This window comes from Ischnura elegans, chromosome 3 (assembly GCF_921293095.1).
Source record: "Ischnura elegans chromosome 3, ioIscEleg1.1, whole genome shotgun sequence".
NCBI lineage: Eukaryota > Metazoa > Arthropoda > Insecta > Odonata > Coenagrionidae > Ischnura > Ischnura elegans.
The window spans coordinates 106657567-106682624 of record NC_060248.1 but is presented as its reverse complement, the minus strand read 5'-3'; the positions used below and the strand labels follow the sequence as shown (position 1 = coordinate 106682624).

At 38.9% G+C, this 25058-nt stretch overlaps 1 protein-coding gene and 1 non-coding gene across 3 annotated transcripts in view; one reads left to right on the top strand and one right to left on the bottom strand.

Annotated features, from left to right (window-relative positions):
• LOC124156323 (sodium bicarbonate cotransporter 3) overlaps positions 1-25058 on the top strand; it is a 621570-nt gene that overhangs the window by 258694 nt on the left and 337818 nt on the right. The gene's annotated exons all lie outside the window — the stretch shown is intronic.
• Positions 21511-21583, bottom strand: Trnav-cac. The gene has a single exon. It is a non-coding gene; the product is annotated as a tRNA-Val (tRNA).

Here is a 25058-nt window from a genome sequence, read left to right as displayed (position 1 = left end):
TTTACTATTCTTTGTTGTTTATCCGTAAATACTATTGAATATTTTTTGTTCATTATTGGTTACGTTGCATAATATTATTAAATTGTTTCTCCTGTTATTGTGGGTCCTCTGCAATTGGCCTCGTGCTGTTTTTGGACTGGATTAAATAAATAAATTCTCCCTCAAAGAACAGCTCGCGCCTGGATTTCCACCAAACTGGGGCGGGGCTCAAAGCGACTCAGGGGGGAATGCAAACTCTATTCAGATAAGAAGCACTCACTTGAGCGATGGGGGAGTAATCACCGAGACTATTATTGCAAGTCATTTAACTTTATGGGTGAAATGAGAAAGTGGAGAGTGGTATTGTCGGCCTCTTTATTGCTTTTGGAAATGCCTTCGTAAACAAAACAAAACATGCCTGCCTTTTAATGGCTTTCCTGCGGTTATGGAAACACCGTCAACGATGCACGGAAAGTAATTATACTGCATGGGGTAAGCGTTTAAAAACCTTTCTAGCACTAGTTCAGTATTCGGTCATGAACAATAACGAATGATTATCGGTTAATGAGAATAGATAGATCGCTGTCCTCAGAGAATTTTCCAAGCTAGTCGAGTTGAATGTGCTAAGATGGCGACTTTAGTATGCTTAGTAAGTACTTCATATGAAAGATTATTTCGTATGATATTTTACAGAATTTTTGAGCTAGCTTGCACGATTGGATGCATTTATAACCGAGCAGATAACTAAAAACTTTCTGATAATTTTGGGCGATACAGGAACAGAAAAATTTTGATGGGCTGAAACACATCTACCTTCGGGGTAGATGGGCTGAAACACATCTATTTTCTGGTTTATTATTTTTGTTTTGATTCAACGATCATTCACGCTTCTGAGGTGATACATATACGCTTATTTAAAAACGATAATAGGAATTTTATTAAGGCGACTAAAACGAAGTGACAATGAAATAAAATTGCTCCACCAAAAAAACGCAATTCGTAAAAAGTGACATTGGCTTCAGTAATGAAAAAAAGGCATTTTTAACCTTCACCGAGGGCAGCCAAAAGCAATGTAAATTAACTTTTACCGTACTATCTTTATTCATTATTGAAAATCCATATTTTGCATATAAGAACATATCCTAGGTTCTTTGATTGAGAAATTGATCTACGTTTATGGTCAAACAAGAACACACGCTATAAAAATTTTGAGTATATAAACAATATGCGAATATCTAACAGTCTGGACGCAATATGGAAAACAGAATGCTATGAAATTTCCGTCCAGAATTCGGGGACTTCTCTCCCTCACCCATTACTTGATTCGCTACTTACTCCCACTCCTCCATTTCCAGTGATTTGCGGCTCTTTTACCCAGTCCTCTCTATCCTTCTCCATCCCCATGGCCTTCTTGTTTCTTTGGTTCTCATCCCAGTGTAGTTCTTCTCCAGTTATTAATGGAGTCAGGTTTCACAGCTATTGCAGGTTATTACAGGTTTTGCCGTATCTCTTAAGTTGTATCATTTTTCGCTGTATATCTCATTCCCACCCCTTTCTCAAACCTGTCAAATCCTCCCCATCCCTCCCTCAAAGGTATGAATGTGATGTTCTCGTGCACTACAATTTCTTGTACGAGATGATGAATCTGTGAGCCGAAATGCGTCGTATGCATTAGATTAGTATGGAAAAGTGCACCTACCTTTCATTTAAATGAATCCAGAATTTGAATTAACTTGCTACTTCCGGATACAGGCAAATTCTATTCCCAACGATGAATTTAAGGAAGAAATTCACTCGGAAGCCATTGAAACTATTAGTTGTACTGTTGGGCCTCGCCGCACCCCGTGCAAAAAATAAAGGATCGAAAAATAATTTATCACAAATTCGTGAAAAGTAATTCAAGTATTACATTCATGAATGTCCCTCATTAAATGATTAAGTTTGGACGAAAATTCTTGATTTTAATTGTGTCTGAAACAATTAATATTTTAGCTCAATTAATGCAGAGCTTTGAGCGAGTATCAGTTATGCGATGACGCAAAGTCACCCATTTTGAGATTTTTTCAGGCAATTATAATTAATAGTTTCATCCAACCTTAATTATTTGATGTCCTCCAAAATCATAGATTATTTAATAAAATGTCGAAGTGTCTGGACGTTGAGGATCGAAGTGTTGCCTCCCAGTGACGTCATAGCAAAATTAGCAGTGCCAAAACGCACTTTCCTTAACTTTTTTTAGAAGTGAAATATTACTTTTCCCGTTTTATTATATACATTTAAGTTATTATTGTCTTCCACAATATCCGTCCAAACACATTTTCCAATTGTGCCTATCCAGTTCTGATTATAATGTCCTTCATCTATTTCCGACTCCTGGTAGGCATCCTGTGCCCTTCTTCGAACTTCCTTGTTCTAATTCACGGCGTTCCCGTCATCGCGTTGGTAACCGTTCCCACTCCCGCTGTCTCGTGAAAAACCCGCCTATTTCGCTCATTATATTTTCTTGGCATGGCCCCTTAACCCATGCGCTCCACTCTTTGCGTTCCGTCGCCTCGAATTATCCCTTATTTTCGTGAATGTGCGGTAAAGAACTCCCACCCGTGCTCTTGTGAGCGTGCAGTTTGCATGCGAAAATAATGAGGACCACGTTGCGCACGAAAATTTCAAATCTCTTTGCATTTTTTTTAAATTTCTCTCCTTAATTTAAAAGCGTTTTATGACTTTATTCCGAGGTGTTCACAACGAGCCTCTTTCTTTTTCTCCGTATTCATTTTTTCTTCCATTCCCAAAAAAGATTTTCGTGTAGATACTATTTTATAAATACCGTCGTGTATTGTTTTGCATGGGTATGTATGTGGAGAAAATAAATTTTGGGTATAAAATCATTTTAAGGTGAACATAGTCGTTGATAATAATGAGTACTGATTCTTTTCATAGAAATATTAAATATAAAAAATCTCTACGCCTTGTTTATTAAACAACATTTGTATACCTGAGCTGCTATAACCTGAATTCAAATTTCAAGTTGTTCGAGATATTTTCATTTCACTTTTTTTTGCTTTTGTTTAGCTGTAGATAGCTATATATATTTGTATAGCTAGTTATTTTTTTTGTTTTTGTTTAGCTAGATAGATAGTAGAGGTTACTGCTGTAAAGTATGGCCTTCTATACGTGATACAGCCTATATATTTTTTCAAATTAAAATAAACAATAATTTAATTTCTGTTTTTAAATTCCCCGCTGGAATCAAATTACTCATTCCATTTCCCCGGCTCAAAGGTCTTTGCCAAATTATCAAATTCAATTTTGCGGTCCTTTTTAATTTTTGGTTGGATCAATACTAATTTAACTGATACGATTTGTGTTTCATTTTCTGATTACATTTAATAATGCTATAGTGGGGGTGTACGCCGTTTAATGAATCAATTTTATATGATTTTTAATCAACCTCGTGTTTAGTGTGAATATTTACCGGGAGAGACGATTTAATAGGTAGATTTCATACCTAAAGAGTTAATTATTACAATAATCTACCGAAGAAAATACTTGATTACTTGCCATTGCCTGCCATAAATTCCATCGAGGAGACCTTGCGGAAACTTTTCCATTTATTAACAACTAAATGCATGCTGCTTTCGCTGTTAACCTTTGTAAATTGTTGTTTTTTATTTTCATTTTGTGCAATGGATGTTGGAATAATCCTTTTTGACGTTACCCGTGTTAATGTTTGCTTTGAATGAGGTTGACCTTTGATTTTAATATAATAGAGGCTCGCTGGAAACGTGGTATTCGTGAAGGCAGACGGTTTAGGGAATTACTTATAGGGAAATGCTTTCAAGGCTCTACAGTTTACATTCCCTTTGGTAGCGTCAACGATTAAGCCGCGGTGTGGGAGTGTTCGCGTCAAATGAGTTAAATTGCTGGATGTCTGGCCTTACTTTGGGGTGGTCTGCATAATGAACATAAAAGAAGAAAAGGCGCTTTGCGAGTAGGGGATCCCGCAACATAGTGAAAAATGCCGGACATCAAGAAAGAGTTTTAATGGCTTTCGAGTGAATCTCTGCCTCAATTGCGTTGTTGGGAATAGAATTTGGCTGCTTCCCAAAGTTGTTGGTTAATGCTAATCGAGGACCGAAATTTTACAGCCTTCCGTTTCACAGATTGTTTTCAGGATGTTAGCTAAGTTCAAGCATGTGCTCATTGTTATTCAGGTTCCGACCCACTAAAGAGGTAGTAGTAGTAGAAAGTAAATCGATTTCTCAATCAGAGAAGCTAGGACTTATATTTTTGGACACAAAAATACCTTTTTCGATTATGAATAAAGAAATTACAGTAAAATTTTATTTATCTTTTTATCTACCTGGATAAAAGTTTAAAACTCCGTTTTACTCTTTACCACAGCCAATTTCAGTTTTTACGAATTGCGTTTTTTTTTGTTGAATACTTTTATCTTCTTACACCTTGGTGTTATTCATGTTTTCACCATGAACGTAAATCAATTTCTCAATCAAAGAACCTAAGATGTAAAAATCCCTTTTTTCTCTTAAAACTTGGATTTTCAACAATGAATAAAGGTATTACGGTAAAAGTTAATTATCTTTTTTTGGCTAAGGTTAAAAATTCCGTTATTTCATATCTTAAACCAATGTCAATATTTACGAATGCGTTTTGTAGGTTGAACAATTTTATCTTCTGACACCTTGGCTTTAGTCGCCTTGTATGGATGATCGATGATTGAAAACAATACTAAGCAACTTAAAAATAGATGATTCATTCTATCAAATATCGCTGTAGTGCCTATTTAATATTTTACTATAATTAAATCAAAATATTAAACTTTTATGAAATAAATTATGTAATCTCAAAAACTCTTTCGAGTACTACACCCCGGTTAATTTAGTATCAAGTAGCTTGTTTAACTTATCTCTCTGCCAGCGAGTCAACTTATATGAACTTTCGTTTGGATTCTTCCTAATTTTATCGAGTCAAGCCTCTTGAGTTCGAGGCCGGCAGAATTGAATTGGAATTGTGTGCAGCTGGGTTTAGGTCTTAAATTTTATCGTTTTGTCTGGCGGTAGAAATGACCTTCTGGAAGTGTCGCAAATTTCTCGTTGTCCATTTGATTTAAGGCAGCTGTCCAGTTCGTATTCCTTTATTACTGAACGTTAGCGTATTTTTTTTGCTGTAAACAGCGTCTTTATTGCTAATGGAAGACAGCTTTGGAGAGAAAATGAGACAATTTTGATCACGCAGTTTAAAAGTGCTCATTTAGTGGCTTTTAATTGAATGGGCATGATTTATAATGCCGAAGAGTTTTCATGGAAAAGTAGTACTCATGGTACCTTAATATATTGGCACCTAATCAGCACCTAAAAGTAGATTTTTAATTAATAAGATTATTAAAATAAGATTTGGACAATTAATAAGATTTTCCTAGTGCTGAAAATCTTATTTTTTAAATTTTGTGTGCATTTATACTGTTTTGGAAGAAAGCATATTTATTATTTTATTTATTTTATTTTAACTTTTTAGTGGCGAATAATGCAATCGATTAAACAAAGGCTGTAAAAGAAAATTCGGACCAACCAACGCCATCTATGGAGATAATTAAAAACTATTTTTCCATATGAATATTGAGATAATTAATTTGAACACAATGGAACAATGTTTAAAATGTCTAACGACTGGATATTGTACTATCAACTGAAGCAAGCGAAAATGCAAAATTTCAAGCCGATCCGACAACGCCAAGTGGGTTTGAAACCAATTATACATCGATGAAACACACAAACAGAGGAAGCAAGTTAAGAAAAATACAACGGGAACGCCCACTTTTGCGAAAAATAGTTTATCAGTGTGTTGCTTTGTGATGTGTATGTCACTTACTGGTGAGTTACGCTGAGTTAAGCTGTTACGGACGAGGCCTTAGTCAAAGGTATCCTTCCGTAACGATGGAAGCAGGTCTGGGTTAATACCCTGCCCCCTTTTGAATGCCGTCATTGTTCCCTGGCATTGAAGCCAGTTCGTTGACGCGCTCGGCCGCATCTCAGTGCCTCGTGCCACCCCCTGTGCCTTTTTACGACTTCGTGCTTGACCTTTCACATGCCGCTTCGCTTGCCCCCGTCAGCCGCGCCTTCGTTTCTAACCAGCGCGTTTTTTCTTCTTCTAATTACGCCGTGCTCTCACCATTACCACCATCTTCCGAGGCCGTTCATCGGACTCGAGAATAAGGATTGTAAAGAGTACGTTAGAGGAAAACGGATACTGTAGTAAGGAGATCAGGAAGAGAATTGCATTAGCATAGGAGGCGTTCATGAACAGGAAGGAGTTTCTTAGAGGTTCGCTGTGTAAGAATTAAAAGAAAAGGTTAGTGAAGAGTCTGATCTGGAGTTTAGCGTGTAGCGCTTTACGGTGCAGAAATGTGGGCACTTAGAAAGGAGGACGAGATAAGACTGGAGACATTATAGATGTAGGTGAGGAAAAGAATGGAGGCGGTGAAGTTGACGGAGAGGAAGAGGAATGACGAAGTGCTGGATATGGTGGGTGAAGAGAGGAAGCTTTTAGATGAGATACGAAGGAGAAAGAAGCCTAGGATGGAGCGAGTGCTTAGCGGGGAGGGGATGTTGAAGACAGTGTTAGAGGGTAGAATGTTGGGTAAACGGGGGAGAGGAAGGAGGAGAATGAAAGGGAGTAGGACTTATTTTGAATTGAAGAGGGAAGTCCATGAGGGGGGGGGGCAGACTGCCAGAATGCCTCGTGAAGCTCCATGAAAACCTACTTTAATCGTTAGAATACTCTAATAATAATATTACAAGGCGTTTTAGGAGGAATCTGTAATACTTCAGGAGATTGTAGGGGAGAGAATTTTTTTGTCCATAAGCATGGGGTCGCAAATCCTTAGTTACCGAGCTATGGCAGCACAAACATTTTTTGGATGCACTTGAAATCGGTTTTTCTAGGGCCTCCTGCCTTTTCGACATTTAATTCAAAACTTTGTGTTTTTAAGGACAATAAATGGCTAAGTCTGGGCGAAAATTCTTGATTTTAATTATGTCTGAAACAATTAATATTTTAGCTCAATTAATGCAGAGCTTTGAGCGAGTATCAACTACGCGATGACGCAAAGTAACCCATTTTGAGATTGTTTCAGGCAGTTATAATTAATAGTTTCATCCAACCTTAATTATTTGATGTCCTTCAAAATCATAGATTATTTAATAAAATATCGAAATATCTGGACGTCGAGGATCGAAGTGTGCCTTCCAATGACGTCATAGCAAAATTAGCAGTGCCGAAACGCACTTACCTTAACTTTTTTAAGAAGTGAAATATTACTTTTTCCGTTTTATTATTTACGTATAAGTTATTATTCACATTTTATTGCAACATTTTTTGTCTTGGTTACGGATGTACGTATTTGAAATTTTGAGGAAACAAAATGGATGAAAATGTTATTTTACTATTACGTCTTTTGTTAATTAGTAACGGAACGGCGTTCCGGCGTGTTCCGGCACCACGACACCACTATAGCCTCCTCTATGAAGTCCCCTTGATGCGTACGCATTAACGCACAAAAACGAATAGCGCGCCGCGTGGCCCGACACAAACGCCTTTTCACGTCTGGCGGCGATGTAGAGAAACAGGGTTGAATTGGCACGGTGAGCCTCTCGCGAAGTGTAAATTCTTTCTGCCGGCATTTTTTGAAGGAGCGGGGGGAAATGGGGGCTCTCTCTTAATAGAAGGGGGAGAGACAGTGGAGTTGTCGAGGGGTTATTATGCTAGAGGGGAGATGAGAAAAAAACGAAAACAAATGTACGGCAGGAGTGTGTTTCGCGGAAGAGTGTATGGTGGTGGGGGGGGGGAGGTTCTTTAAGGTCGCCGCGAAATACTTGCGTGGGATGAGGGTCGGGGATGGAGGGAGTGAAAAGAATTAACTTGGGATGTGTCTATTGCACTTTTTTTCGATTCCGATTCTTTCAAATAGATTCCCTAATCCGATTCCATCGATTTTTATTAATACTTAAATGATGAGATATTGATCTGTCAGTAGCATTGCTGTCATTAAAATTTAAGAAGTGAATGGAGTAATAATAAAAAAAAACAAAGACAATAATGTGGCCCAAAAAGTATACTAATGAAAAATAGCAAATTGAGGACCCTAGATGCCGAGGGGGATAGGCGCAATTATTTTAAATTTTTAGTGATGAGTACAGGTAAGTTAGAGTTACAGTTGGTCGGTTACACAATTCTGTTGTGGCGAATGGATTCAAGTGAATCACTCGTAAGCATCTGCATTCATCTGCATCTGCAAGATTCAGTGATTTTCATGTATGCCTTTGTTGCAACAATAATGTGTACCCCGCCAACTGCACATATCTCCAATTATCACTAATTATCTGCAATTATCTTTTAAAAAAATGCACCTATCCCCCTTGGCTTCCAAGGTTCTCAATAAGTATTACATTAGCATATCCTAAGCTTTAATAAAATAATGGACAAATTAATTGCTTCAAACATAAATTGTTAACTTAACAATGTACAGTGCAAAATGGCTCAAGTGTGTGTGGCGGCTTTTATGTTCCAAGTTTATATTGTCTCTTTATTTTTTATTTTTATTTTATTCTCAAACCACCGAATACAGCTAGTATTGGCCATTTTAAATTGGTGTGTGAACAAATTGAACAGCTTAACGTACACGAACAACCATGCCCTGGACAGGCGAAATCTACTCAGGCGGAACTCGAACCCGCGACCTCTTGTTTGGCAGGCGAGGACGTTACCCCGCCGCCACCGAGGCCGGCTTGAAGGCCGGCATATGTATTAGTAATATTTTCACAATATATGTTTCTTCCTGGAATCGATAGAATCATTATCGACTTTAGACGATCGAACGACGACTCGGGCACGAAATTGATTCCGATTCCGTGTTCGAGTATCGGTGGAATCTAGAATCGGCATTTGGAATCGACTCATCCCCTAGAATTAACCGAAGGCTGGAGTGGAGTGGGGAGGTTGTGAAGAAGAGGTGCGTTGAGAACTCTAAAGTGGTTGGAGTCCTGTGAGTGCGGGGGTTGAAGTTTGGAGGGGTTAAAGGAGGCAAGAGTGCGGGGGAGGAAGGGAGGCAGGGGCTTAATTTAGAAGGGAGGCGGCACAAAAGTTCCATTGCTACGCTCGTCCAATTTTAAATGTATAAATAAATAGGGCGGCGTTGCCAAGTTTCCCGGCGTCGGTGAGGTGATCACGGACAATCGGCTGCGAGCGAGAGGGGGACATTGAAGCGAACCGGCTACCCTGTGCAAGGATGTCGGCGACAACCGAGGTTCGAATGTTGCATTCATAAAATACAATCTAATGAGTCGTATTCATGGAATGCACGGTGACGCTCATTGCAATTAGTTGTACTCGAATTATTCGCATCGTGCATCGTCCCGGCATATTTTATCTTGCCATTCATCGTGAAAAAAGAAGTGGAACTCCCATAAAAAGCTTCAGTATACGCATTCAATACATTTAGGGCAATGCAGACTGATTGTCTGATTGAATTTCACCGCCAAAACATTGAAAAGTTAAACAACCATGACTGTTAAATTACCACGGATGTGATTTTGAAAATCTGTGTGTTTAAAAGGTTACGACAAGGATAATGAAGTTTTTGTTTATTCATCTAACTGAATATTTATTTTGTTATTTATTCTCAATCCACAATGAAACAATTTAAATTTACACGAAAAACCATGCTTTGAATATGGTTAACCTCAGTGGCGCAGCGAGGGTGGGTTTTGGGGGATATAACCCCCCCCCCCCCAGAGCTCACAGAAAATGTTAAGGTGAATCTATTTTACTTAATTGGGTTAATATTACTTAGAGAATAGTGTGAGGATTAATAAAATATCCCTCAGAAGGCCGTAAAACTAACCGTTTTAAACCATTTATCTTAATTTTTTTCTGGCGGAGGGCCTCCGCACCTCCCGCTTATCCTGGCGGGTATGCCAAGCCTCCTGGCCCCCCAGTATTAGTTGCGCCCGAAACCCCCCCCCCCCCTAGCCTTAATTCCTAGCTGCGCCCCTGGTTAACCTACCTCCTCTTTGTCAGGCGAAGACTATACCTCGCCGCCACCGAGGCCGTCGAAATATATTTGTCGGAAAATTAAATAGAATTGATTTCTCGGGAAATTAGATTACTTGGAAATAGCCAATGTTATTATTTTATATTATCACATGGTTTGTTGTAATTTATACCCACTTGAGCAATCCCTGCCCTCAACGAACGGTTCTCCCTGAACAATTATGTGAACTGGAAATTTCACGACGTCACCAACTCATTAAAATAAGGCAGCAATTTTTTTTTCGTTTTTAACTGCATGAGAATAAGGTGAGACAGAGAGGAGGAGAAGCGAGGAATCGCTGGACATGGTGGGTGAGGAGAAGCAACTTTTAGATTAGATACGGAGGAGACAGAAGGTATGGATGGAGGGAGTACTTAGCGGAGAGTGGATGTTGAAAACGGTGTTAAGATGGCAGAATGTTAGGTAAACGATGGAGGGGAAGGAAGAGGATAGGATTTTTGGATAGATTGAAAAAGAGTAGGCCTTACAGTGAGTTGAAGAAGGCAGTGCTGGAAGGAACGGGAGGCTCCCAGATTTATTCTTTAGTACTCCGTGGAAACCTACCTTAATCGGTAGAATACTATAATTATAAACTGCATGATAATGATTTAATTAGAATATTATTGTGTGGTGACCTATCTTTCTATTTTATCTACCGAATTCATTTAATGAAGTTCGATTATTATATTATTATCACGTGTTTTCTGTGAATTCCCCTATTGGGCTGTCTGCTCTGTACAGTACTCCCTCTATAATGCGGTGCTTCACTTCACCCGGTAATCCGACGATTTTATAAAGGCAGTTACCAAGCGGGGGCTTCGGTAATTTCGACTTGTGTACTTCGCAGGCGAGCCTAGTCTAACTCAGAAAATAGGTAAATAGATGTTTACCTAGGGGGGAGACATGCACAAATAGTCCCAAAGTAGGAGGGGAGGAGTAAAGTTGTTATTGTAGTCTTAATTTACGTTAACACTTCTATGGCCTATATGCGCTGATGTGATGTATGATACAAGTTATCATATACATGTATGTGTACGATAAAACATATATTCCATTTTAATTTCTTCATTATTGGTGATTACCAGTAATCCGGCGTTTTCTACGTAGTATATGCTGGTATCGGGCCACAGCACTACCGGATTACCAGAGACCACTGTATTTTATAAAGATATTTTACCACTACCAAGCTGACCACTAGGGTTTTGAGTACTCGAGTTCATTTGGCACTCTTTTTGGTAAGAGTGTAGAGTAAGGGACAGCTTTTGAGTCCCACTGCCATCACGGGTTCCGGGCCTTCCGCCGACGGTGTTTCATTTAATCCCCACTGGGCTTAAAAGGGTATTTCAGGCCATTGGCTCAAGTTAGCGCGCCTGCTTACATTGACTCCTCCGAATTATATTTCCTCTCCGTTTGTCGACGGAAGAAGTGGGACAGCCACGATGGCGATAAGGAGTCGGATGGTCAGGGTAGAATGAGGAGGAAGGCCTTAATTGCCCAAGCGACCCGCAGGTTGTAAACACAAATGAATGTCTCGACGACGGTTTAGATCCCTGGCTTTCCTTTTATCTGTTGTCCTCGCGAGAATTGAAAGAGGCGGCATGTCAGCCTGATACTGGCTATCGTATTTGATGAAATTAAACAAACTTAAATTATAGCCTTAAAGTTTATGTCTAATATCTGAAAGTTTTACCGATTTACATTCACTTTTTGCCATGCATTCAGTATCATTATATGATATTAACCCATTATATCCCAATGTTGCTTCTAAACAAGATCAAAAATGTATAAAAATTTCTACCCTATTGAGGAAATATCTAAACTACTCATTATTATTTGGTGTAAGTTTAAATGAAGAAATATTTAGCTGACGCGATAATTATGTTTATGTGCAAAATTTTCAAGTTTTCAAAATGAAATATCTATAAGTTTGATTTCTCCCAGAAGCAACACTGGGTTAGAAAGGATGATAGGCCCCTCATATTAATATCTTTCCGTTAAATATTGTTGTTTTGCGACTTCATGAAGGCTTATCTCTGTTTGATATGCTTTCTGGGCTTTTTCCAGTAGTTATTTTTGGAAGATTGTCAAATTTTACGCTACTCGAGTTTATTTTGACTAAGTTATTGAAATTAGTGTACCAAAAGTTTTAATTGATTCTCCTAGGCGTTTATTCCGTTTTTATCTTTTCGGGGAGCAAAAAAGGGGCTGTATATATAAGTAGCACATGGAACTGATGTCTCATGTTTGTCTGCAATGTCTTTTACAAAGTAAGTTCACAATATTTTCCCCCATAGTTTTTCTTTATTACTTTCTATTTTAGTAGGTACCTAAATGTCTTTTCTCGAAGTGTCATCTTCCACTGCTAGTTCTTGCTTCGTTCTTCGTTACTGATCAAGAAAGGATAAATCAACGGCTACTAAAATAGTAGAAATTCCTTTTATTTGGCTAATAATAATAGGTACTTTTATAATTCCATTCAACTTTCATATTTCAGCGACTAAAACTAAAAGGAAAAAGTATGGTTCACTTTGTCATGTGTTCGAGCACTGTTCCCCTGGAATTCCGCCCCGAACCTGATTGTGTGAAGTGCACACTCCTGTGGATTAGTAAGGGGTGACCTCTACCCTCACCTAAGCAGACCAACTCTCGGGTTGAACACTAAGTGAGTGAGTTAAATGTAAACAAGGAAGATCTGTTCCTTACAATGTAAAAATAAAATTGATGGTTTGAGGCGTAACTTTGTGAAAGCGATTCATTATGAAAAATGAAAAAGAAGAAACTTTGTACTTTCACAGAGGAATTTCTCCACACGATCACATGACGATGGTTTCAACGTTAGACGTCATCATCCCCCCCCTCCAAGTCTGATATAAATAGATGTGTTGGACCTCTGTAGAGTTCACCTGATGATGACGTCTTACGTTGAAACCATGGTGGTGTAAATATGTGAATACATATTTCATGTGAAAGCACAAAGTCTTTTTCATTTTTCATAATGTAAAAATAACTGAAATCCCATTGATTTTTCGAACTCTTCAACGTAAAATGTGACACGGAAATGTTGAAGTCTGGATCCTGTATCGAAAATGTCCATGGATGGAAACTTTTATCGACGTATCTAAAGAAAACCTCATATCCTTCCGAACTAACGAAGGAATTCGGATCAATTTTCCGAATCCGGGCGTCGCGACGTTTGTTTCGTCTCTCCCTCAACCGAGGGTAAAAAAAAGAAGGAATATGTCTAGACGAAAGCGATCGGTTGAAGATGTTCTCGAGGACTTAAAAAGACATGAGGGTTTGGGAGAGAATATATGAGTCAGGGATTGGAAGCAGGGGAGAGGGAATAGGTGTGACGCCAACGCCGCCGTGAAGGTCAGCTCTTGCCAAAACAATTAAAAAAAAAAAGAAATGCTCTTGAGAGTGGATGAGAGAAGAAAAGATGGGGATGGGGGGAAAAAACTTTAGTGCGAGGGAATGCCAGGAACGCGTGTGGCTTAGCGGGGTGTCCACGCCTCCTCGGCCTGGCGTGGCGTCATATATATACATTTTTGAGGGGGAGGAATGAGAATTTTTGGCAAACGCTGAGTGACGCGTAATACATTGTGTTTCAGAGCTTAGTCTTCGGGAATTTCGTTCCAATTTTTCGCTCTAGGTTTACGAGGAGAGCAAACAGCTCCCTGCTTTAAGGCTCGAGTCAGGAAATACAAACACTAAAAAATGACTCGTCAAAATTAATTTAGTCATAATAGTATTAAACATAATGAAAGCACTTGTCTATTTACACGCTTCTTCAGTTCAACACACCCAGGTTTCGGCATATATTGCAATTTTCAAGATTTGAAAATGTCTTATTCTTGAAAGTGGCATTATGTGCCGAAACCTGGGTGTGTGTTGAAATTAAGGAGTGTGGAAAGAGACAAATACTTTAATTATGATAAATATCAAAGATTCCCACCGAATGACGCCTGAAACTGTATATTTTATCATAACATCATAGGTATAGTTTCAATTTGCGAATTTTAGATTATATTTTAACCATTTCCAATCCAGTTGTTCTTCTGGGAGAATCAAATTTCAAGATTTTTCATTATGAAAACTTAAAAATTTTTGAACTCAATCATAATGTGATGAGAAACCTCAGAGGAAGCACTAGGGCCACCAAAGAAATGGCCTATACAACCCTAGTACGACCCACTTTAGAGTACGCATCTCTTGTTTGGGACCCTCATTTCAAAGTAGAGGTCAAGAAATTGGAGAAGGTGCAGAGAGAAGCTGCTAGGTATGTGTTGGGAAACCATAAAAAAACGGAAAGTGTTTCAGAAATGCTCAGAGTTCTAAGGTGGGAGAGCTTACAAGAGAGGAGGAAAAGAAGCAGGCTATGTGGCATGTTTAGAATAATTAGTGGGGAAAAAGGATGGAAAGAATTTGAGAAGGACATATCAAAACCCAGCTTTGTTGGAAAAAATGATCACCAGTTCAAGATAAAGTGCCGATCACAAAGGACAAATGCGAAGCAGTTCTCCTTCTTGAATAGGACCATAAGAGACTGGAACGATCTACCAGCAAAACTATTTGAGTCCTTCCCGAAAAATTTACACAGTTTTAAGAAGCGGTTGAAGAAGTAGGGACCAAGGCCTTTTTATAATGTTTTCTATTGTTTTTTCAAATGTTTTTCTATTGTTTTTTCAATGTTTTCTATTGTTTTCTTTCATCATATGTGCATTTTACCACCACACCAATGGCCTACTTGTAACAATTTTAATAATAATAATAATTATTATTATTATCATGGCAGCTTAATATTTCGTAATTAAAATTTACTCCTCAAAATAATGCGTAGTTATTTCCCGAATAGAGCAGAAAATTTATACATTTTTTGATGCTGCTTAGGAGCAGCATTGGGTTCTAATGGGTTAATGCATTCAGCCGATTCAGGCCTGCTATAGTGGATGCTCTGAATTGTAAACCAATGGCCATGTAGAATTCCATTTTCAGTTAGGTAAAATAAAAGCTCCGCTTTCCACAATTTAACGTTTAATGGTCGACTAGTTTCATTACATTGAATCATTTTCAAGTGGTTTTCATGGGTAAGACTCCTATCGCTGCATAAAAGGTAGAACGCTGAACGTTTTTAGAAGCTTAGTTCTCTTCGTTGTAGCGATTTAATCTACATATGCCAGAAGAGTGAGGTCTATGAAACTATGATAATTTGAATTTCCGTAAAATTGGGACTCCAATTTTTTTTTAATCACCGTAATTTTGAAAATATCTTTTAGTCATTCATTTGTAAATGAATACTTCAATACTAATATTATTACTCTAAGTTTTTAGAAACATGCCGTAACTTAAACTTAGTTTCATGTCTTTAGGGTGGCGGAAAACTTCAGTTCAATAGAAATATTTCATTAAAAGTTTCCTCTAACTACAAGCATCTCCGAAAATCGCCACCGACTCCCTTCCTGGTAGTAAAATACAGATAATTCTCAAGAGAGCTTTTGTTGGCAAAGGAAGGGTAACACACGCTTGCTGATCCCCTCTTTATCTTCCTCAGTCCCCTTCATACTCCGTTTGGGAGCAGTTGGTACACCTATTGCCCTCCTAATGCGAACATCTATCGCTCTTTCCATTTACATCCCTTACTAAGTTTCTCTCTCGTGATTTTCCCTCTCTTTCGTGTGCTCCTGTTCTTCTTATTTATTTTTTACCCTTGGTTTTCATTGTTGGCTATTTCCGCAGCGGGCTTTATTTACCAACGATAATTGGCCAAGAGCCCCTTCAATGGGACTCTCAACATTTCCCATTCGTCGCAGTTTCTAATTGTGGGATCCTTACCGTGTTGAAATCGATTATACATATTTTTTTAAACCTGACAATCCTTGGTTTACTTTGTTTGCTGCATTATTTTACTGTATTTTTTACTATGCAAGTATCGTTACTGACCTTGGGCAAAGATAAAAATTATCGGTAGAAGTGAGGATTTTTTCATACTCGTCACGATAAAGAAATATAATTCTTATCCCGAATTTTTAAAATCTGTCATTTGGTTCGCGTTAAAGTTGAATTACCCCTTATATTCAAATATTTAATCACTCATACCCTAGTGTGCACCCTCGCTCTCCCTTAGCTTGAAAATTTGAAAAGTTGAAAGTGTTGAATCGTGTCGCTGAATACGAAAGTGGCATTCATTCGTTTTTTTGTTACGAATTCTGAGCACGTCCATGGATGGAGCGGTAAAAAAAAACGAATTACGAAAAAAATACGCGAATATATGTCTGCCATGATTGACGGCTGTATAATTGAAACTAATTCAGTCACAAATGGCTCCTCTTAGTGTGAAGTCCTGCCTATTATTGCGGGAATGATTTTTTAAATTAATTTTTTCATTTTCTTGTTGCGCATGGCTAAAACCCTCTCCGTTGCGACACGGGAGACGTCGTAAAACTGTCGTGAAATTGATGCCGAGCGACTTAAAAACATAATGTGTGTCGTCTATTAGTCACCGTGGCTCTTCGCCGATTATCCCGGAAATGGGGTCGCCATTTTAGGTCGCAATCCTTCATCCTTTACAGTTCCTGAATTATGAAGGAGCAGCAGGAGATGCTTCGGTCATTTCCTGAAGTGAATACGGTCCACAATTTTCTCAAGTAAATAAGCAATCTAATATTAAGCGATCAATAAGCGAAAAACACTATTTTTTTCAAAACTGAAGCAAAATTGCAGAGATTTTTTGCACTAAATCCACAAGCTGCATACATATAAAGGATAAACCTAAAGTCCTGTTATAATTGACCTTCCCATTGATGTGTAATGAAATATCAAATTTGCGCGTCGTGAACAGTATTTCAAGTGAAAGCTCTTAACAATTTGAAAAATGCTTTACCTAAAGGATATCGAAAAAAGATTTTTTTAAATTGAAGCCAATAGCCTATTCTTCAATAGAACTGATCCTTACAATCATAGACCTTCTCAATTGAATTTGAGAGAATTTCGAAAATTTGGGACATATATGTCCCTAAGACTATAACAGGTTAAGCTGTACGCTAAATCTGCATTACTTCGGTAGGAGTTTCTGGATACCCATGCTCATGCCTAATTAAACATTGCACAAAAGTAATTTCTTGTATATGGGATCAAAATTGTATAATATACTGCCTAATTAATTAAAGAAACTATTTGTTTGAAGTACTTTTCCTAATAGAATATCCAGTAATTGTAGAAAATGGAATGCAGGTAACTACATGAGTAGCATTTCTCTACCGTCTAAAATATATTTTCTACCGCAATCGAGACCAAACCTTTCCCTACTGTTTTTCGGGCTGATTTATTTGCTTGGCTAAATTTTATTCAGGAAATTACATTGAAAGGCGAAAGGCATTTCAACATTTTCCGTGACTTTTTCCCCTATCAAATATTTAAGCACAGTCCAGCCGACAAGAATTGTCCGAAGACAGTGCAAAAGGAGGGGTGGAGAACTCTGGTCCAGTACGGATTGCAGCCAATCGCTGTCCCCCAAACGCACCACACGCCCTCGCTTACACAACGTTGTTTTTTGCACATGAAGCCCTGAAACAAGTCTGAGCCACCAAAACAAGCCCTATCTTCGAATCACCAAAATAAAGAATTATTCCTTTGGGTCCTTCACGCTTGTAGTTCCTTCTGGCTCCTTTAAGGGAACCCTTTTGTTTATATGTGACGTGGGCGTGTCCCTTTCTTATCTGGCAACCTTGCCCCCTACCCTGAACTAAACCCTTCTGCCTGTCATCGGACAACTCTCTGCGGCCGGACTGTAGGTAATGATTTATCTGGGATTTTTCTTCCTCATTGGAAAATCTCCTCGGGATGGTGGTAGATTAATTGCGTATGCTTGGTTTCGCTATTTAGTGGGCCCTTTTCGCTCTGTAGCGTTGAGGTGTTTTTCCCTGTCCCCTTCCTTCCCCTCCCAGAGGCGTCGGCGGGCTCCCATCGCGGCGGCCCCTCTATCCTTTTTCCTTCCTCTCCAGCCCCTCCCCAGGTGACCGGGCGTATAAGCCTCGGGCTTGGTTCCTGGCCCCGGTGTGTTGTAACCTCTAAGGGCTCCCCTGAGCCCTCATTCTCTGTAGGTAATGATTATCTAGCGATTTGATCGATGGATTTTTCTTAATCTTAGGAAAACCCACTAAAATCGCTGGCACATAAATTGCTCATACTTGGTTTCGCTAATAGTAGGGCCCTCTTCGCTTCTATAGCGTTGGGGTGTTTTTCCCTCGTCCCCTCCCTTCCGCTCCTATCCTTTCCCAGAGGCGTCGGCGGGCTCCCATCGCGGCGGCGCCTCTTTCCTTTTCCCTTCCTCTCCAGCCCCTCCCCGGGTGATCGTGCGTATAAGCCACGGGCTTGGTTCCCGGCCCCGGTGCGTTGTATCCTTTGAAGGGTTCACCTAGAACGCTCATAGTCTCTGTAGGTAATGATCTCATAATAAATAAAACAACTGATATGTCTCAACCGAAATATCATGCAATACACGTTCTGCTCAATTTCCTTGCAACGGGTAATTACTAATATCATTGGTTGGAGGCCTGACTTTGGTCTTACTACCTCGATATGGTATTAAAGTTCTGATTGCTTGCGTAAATTGGCGTTTTAAATAATTTAATTGATGAATTTAGTCCATAATTTGCTCTCTTCATTTTATTGACCGAAGACATACTGAGCGCAAGTGCTATAAATACCTTCTAATTGAGTTTCACAGCCAAGAATTCTACGGTTCGGTTGTTTTTCTTGCATTTTGGCGAAGTTGTAAATTTTCACGGTTTCGCTCTCTTTTTACTCGTAAATGATTTCCATGGAGACCCTTTTGAGTGTCCGTTTTATTTATTTATTTTTGACGTTTCGGTGACCGAGTAACGGAACTAAAGTGGAAGGCGTACCTTTGTGTAGGCATGAATGATTCATCCGGGTCGTGGTCAATGATTTTGTAGTTGTGTATATATGCTGCTTCACCTGCAGACTGCTATTTTTGCGACACCATAAACCCTCGCGCAAAATATGACCATGCTCACACGCTGAAGCCTGAAGAATTCGGGGCGTAAGTTTGTCTCATGCAGATTTTTGCTCACGGTTAGACCAACTGGCGTGAATAATATCTCAACTCTGCGAGCTTCAAGTGTCGTTGTTTTATGACTATGTCCGTGACTTGACGGCGAGGAAATTCCGCAGCAGTCTCTCAACTGTGATTCGACCCGAGTATTTAGCTTGGCTGGATTTTATGAAGGAAATGATAGAGAAAAAGGGCAAGGTATTCCAAAATTTGCCGTGATAATTTTAACCACTGAAATATTCGAGAAGGTACTGATATAATTTAAATATCTTTAACCTGTTCCACCGAAATATTATGCTAAAAATCTTTTCATTGTGCTAAATTTTACGGTTAATTAAGACTTGAAGGCCTTAGAAATTTTAATAGCTGTCTTATGCACAGCACTTACTGACCTTTCTTCTAAAAAGGGCGTTCTTCCTTAATATTTTAAGTACTCCAAAAATGGCCGTATGAAGTACTGTTAGTTGTTCACAATAATATCTCTAATTTCGTGGTGTATTTACTTATTCCTTTTCAAGATCTATAGAGCGCCGTATACAACAAAAGGTTCTAAACCTCGTTCTTATACTGCTTTTAGATTTAGATATGAGATCACAACCTATGATTTTCAGGTGAACTAAAAATCATTTTAATTCATTATTGACTCTTTTGAAAACGCCCTAAGCTGCCATTCTTCAAACTAGCTTAATTTTTTTCACCTAATCTCTTTATCTTAATATATTCTCCATTTATTATTTATACTTTCAACTGAATTTTCCCTCTTAACGACCTTGCTTAACGCGGTAAATCCCCGGTCGCCACTTTCCTCCAAGTTCTCCGGCTACCAGGATATCGAGCTGTAAAGACTGTGATTCGTACAAAGAAAGGGAGAATTTACTTTCACATTCTATTGTAAGGATAATGAGAGCTCGTTTCCTCATGGAAAATACATGAGGCAATGCATTTTAAAATTCTATTTCCTGTTCGCTATTCTCGCCTAGCGTTGATGCAGAAAAATTATCCCCATTTGGCTGTGGATTAATGCTGATAACAGTCCTCCATTAAAAAAAAAATAATGTTTCCTCCAAGCCGAGCGCGTGGGTGATAAATTCACGATATAATTTACTGAGAAATTAATTAGTGTAAGGTAAATTATCGCATAGGATAGTTCCATTCCGCTACCAAAACATAATTATTTTTTTAAGAATTCTACTGATTAAGGTAGGTTTTCATGTAGTGTTTAAGAAGTATTCTCACAATCACCCATCCCCTCATGAAATTCCCTCTTCAATTCACAATAAGACCTACTTCCTTTCATTTTATATGTACAAATCCTATTTTATTCTTTCTTCCCTCTAGTTTGCTTAACGTTCTTCCATCTAACATTGTTTTCAAAATTCCCTACCAACTACTCCCTTCATCCACACCTTCTGTCTCTTCCGTATCTCATCTAGAAGCTGCCTCTTCTCATCCACCATGTCCTCACCACCTCCTTTCCGTCCACTTAACCTTCTCCATTCTTCTCCATACCCACATCTCTAACGCCTCCAATCTTCTCTCGTCCTCCTTCCAAAGTGTCCATGTTTCCGCAACATTAAGCGCTACGCTCAAGATCACACTCTTCACTAACTCTTATTTTAAACTCTTAGTTGTTGATCCTCTTATAAGCTACTTAATTGCGTGCTTAGATAATCAGCGTCATTTCTGTCCCATCGTTTTCATCCTCTGCGTCCAACCAAATGGATTCGTTGCAGCATAAGATGCATAGATGATTTGCGGGAATTCTCCCCTTCAAGATGACTTTTTTTGCTTTGTTAGAGTAGAAAACCATGATAATCTTTTAGTTTGTAATATTGTGTTTTGTTTCTTAAGGGATATGAATTTTATCGTCATCTTTTGGGCACATTCTTGACTCCTCTCGTTGAAGGGAGGGGGCACGTAATTTTTCCGTATTAAGGGCGTCCAGGAATTATCTAATAAATTATTATAACTGTAGCTGAGCAACGGATGATCTTAATTGAAAAAAAGACGGGCTTGTAACTAAGCGAAATTTTTAAAAGTATAATCTATCAATTTTTTCATTTTACCCTATGTTGGTGTTCAAAACGAATGCTTTCAATGAAATAACCATAACAATGTTCCAAAGACAATAGGGTCAATACAGGTCGCAGCTGAGTGTATTGCCACTATGCTTACAAATAGATCCATTAGATAAATGTTCCTGGATTTTTCCTGGAAGACGGAAAGAGGCGTGGAAGACTAGTTGCTGGGCTGTAAATTAGGAAAGAATATGAGTGTACTCCTTATGTGACATAATTCAAAGTTGATGACGAAAAATGTTGCAAATACTCCAATTTCTAATGAGAAAAAAAATTGTTTCCGCCCGGGATCGAACCGGGGACCTTGCGCGTGTGAGGCGCACGTGATAACCACTACACTACGGAAACATTGAAGGGAGCGATGCTCCATTAGGGCGTCTTTGTGCTTTCGAAATCTCTGGTCGTCGGAACGAATTAAGTCCGACCTTTTCTGCTAAGAACTTACGTTTTTAGGTACGTAATGTTGGCGTTACGACCACAACAGATACTTGTGAAAGGTTATCACATCACGGCTAATGAAGGCTTACTTTAAAAGTGGCTAAAATGAAGCGCCAAGGACGGGAACTGCCCTCCCGTCGAACTGTGTTTGCATCCACACAGTTTATTTTTTTATTAGTAATAATATTTTTTATTCCCCAGAGGTCGTGTTGACATTGGAAGATATCAATACAAACACATAATGAAAATTACAAAGGGCATATTACAAAAAAATAAAACATAAGTTATATATATTTTTTTTAATGTATGAGAAATTTGTTCTCAATGTATACGAAGTATGCTGCACTATAAAATGCCAGTTAAAGTAGGAAAGCGTCGACTAGTCTTTAAAACTTACTAATTGATGGGGTAGATGATTATAAACTTATGCACAAGCAAAGTGTGGAACATTTTCAGTGAGACTTGAATTGAAAATTTTTAGGTTGATATTTTTTTTTCATGCATTGCACTGACCAAACCGAATGCTTTTCATGGAATAGTTCATAACAACTGTAGACATTTTTCCTGCGGATTCTTGAAAAAAAAACATCCTTTGTTTTATAAAATTATTCTAAATGGTATTATCACGATTATAGGCCTTTATTTCTCGATATCACGCCTCCATATTAATGACGGTCCCTTTAAATATCGCGTTGAAATGCCAGAGTTATACCGAGCAGACTTCAATGCGTTTTGCATCCGAGTTATGTTTAGTAGTGACAGTTTAAAGCACTTTGTACCTTCCACGCTTATTTTAATACTCTACTCAACATCATTATCAAGAGCAAATGCCAACTGGCGTACATATAATATTACTTCGCACAACTTCCACAAAGCAAGTCACACACTGTCAACTTCGTGTTATGTTTGTTCTAACTGTGGGTCAAGGGGAATCCATTAAAGTAGGCGTAGGAATATGACGGTAAAGTGTTACCTCTGTTGTCGTTTCGCGCGCATTTTATTCGGTGGCGCCACTACTAGGCAGCGGTATCTCGTTCAATGTGACTTTCGCCAAAGCACTGCAGGAACAAGTGACTTTCTACGCAGTCACGGGCAGGGGTGCAAAGTTAAATACACCAACGGATGAAGTTCGCCATGAAAAAATATTTGACTTATGTTAGCCGGGATTCGAACCCGGATATCCCAATTGGCCGGTGGTGTTAGCCAGTTACACCACCAAGGCATTTTCTCAAGGCGACCGATGTGGAAATGGTGTTTCTTTGGTTGACAATCGTCTAGCATGCGTTAAATGAGTGGTTTATATATGTTTATTGGCTGAGATACGTATTACTGCCGTGTGTTTCCTCGTGAAAAAGTGAAAATCGATGACTGGTAGCGCCGCAAGTGGCGATTTTGAAATCTGATTTTCATGCGCGTGGGGTGATAATTCTATCGGCGGACTTGAGAATCCTGTAATGTAATATTCGTGCCGTGGGTCGTGTACGTAGACGCCTCGGATTGAAAAATAACTAGAATACGATGTGGAATTGAGATGTTAACTCCGGAAAAAAATCGATGCGGTTAAGAAACGGCTAAACTCAATATCCTCATGTTCCCCAATGCAGCTTTGTAGCCTTGTGGATTGAGCACTTGGCTTTTGATCGAGGGGTCCTGTGTTCCAATACTGGATGAAGCCTTCGGGCACCTCAAATAAAAGTTCTCGAAGTTCGACATGGCCCAGCGAAAGGAATAGGCCGCCCCTACCCTGCATTTGTGAAGTGCACACATACCTTTGGCTTAGTCCAGTGTGATCTCTGCCCTCACGTAACCAAGCCAACCTTCGGCTTAAACTGCCTGGCGGAGATGTGAAGCTAATTTGAGGGTGAATCGTGATTTATGTTTGGTTTATTCGTAGTTGAAGGGCTTCATAGGACTTCATAAGATGGGATACTATAGTTAAAGATTGGGAGAACTATAAAGCTTCTCTCAACATATCCACGTCATTAACATACTTATACCACTTCACTAATTGGCAAGCTATGGAAACGGTGACGAGATGTGTAATTGCAATTTAATTTAACATACAAATAATTCCTAATCCTAAACCTCTGACAATCCATCATAATTCTAGCTCCCAAATGCCAATTTATGTAGCAAAAAATGGTACTTTAGCTATTTGAACTTGATGAAGGTCATACTTCATGAAGCTGAATCCTTATAAAGTTTTTCTTATCTCTCTTGTGGAAACTAGCGATGATCTACCTCTTTAAAACTTTTCTAATCCCTCTGCCTTAAGAAGTTCTTAAGATTTTTTATGCAAGTTTATGTTTTTACTGTAACGCTAAATTCAGTCCGACTTCAAATTTCTGACGTCACCTTACGAATTGACTGCAGTGACCGTATCATCTAAGTCTAAGGCGATAGAAATGTGTCAAGTTGATTGCGTGAAATTAAAGCAACGAATTGTAGCAAAAACAACAACACTTCGGCGATAAAATTATTGTCCCGTGGTGAGGAAGGAAAAATACTGTTAGTTTCATTTCATGTTTATATTTGCATCTTGGTTTGAAAATTTAAGGATGATTCGGACTAATAATCATGCTTCATATGCCGACCTGTGTAGGTAGCGGTAGAGGTAATGCTGTGGTCAGGTGATGTTTGTGGGCGGTCTGGGGAGAGCCGGTTATACCTCAGGGATCGCCTTGTTCTCAATCCTCTGCGCGTGAATAGCCGAGATTAATACTAACTTATGAAGCTGCTTTTACTGTTTATGTCCCACTTATACGTCGCTCTTTTATTTAACAGTGTATAGTCTTTTTCTCGTAGTTGAAGGCTCGTTCCTGACACCATCTCAATAAGTTCTCTTTGATTTGTAAAGGCGATTGTGAAGAAGAATTAGCTCTTGAATGAGTTTGCTTTTATCTTTTTCGCATTTTTTTAATGAGGACTTGATTTATTTTTCTCGATTCTCGTCCAGTGGGCGCTAGACACTCAAGTAAAAAAATGGCAGTTGAAGCGGACTCTCCAATACTCATTGGGAGTATTTGGGGGTGCTCCAGACGAGAAAATGCCGGAGGCTTTCTCCGGAGGGGGTTCGGGTATGGGGGATGTGGGCAGAGCCCCTTCAGCGAGCGAATGAGAGTTAAAAATTTGTAGACGTTACAGAAAACATTCTGACGCCAGTGGTGGATCTAGTTTTGACCAAGAAGGGGGGAGGGGACCAAAGGTCTGGGGATTTTGGAGATTTTGGATTTTCAAGACTTAAAAACGGTGTTTTGAGCTTTTTCTTTGATTGAAAAAAGGAACTATTAAGCAATTGTAGCAGGCCGTTTTATTAGTACCGAAGCCTGTAAAATAGGGCCTAGGGCCTAAAACTATTTTCTATTTTAATTCGTTGTAGTGGGTA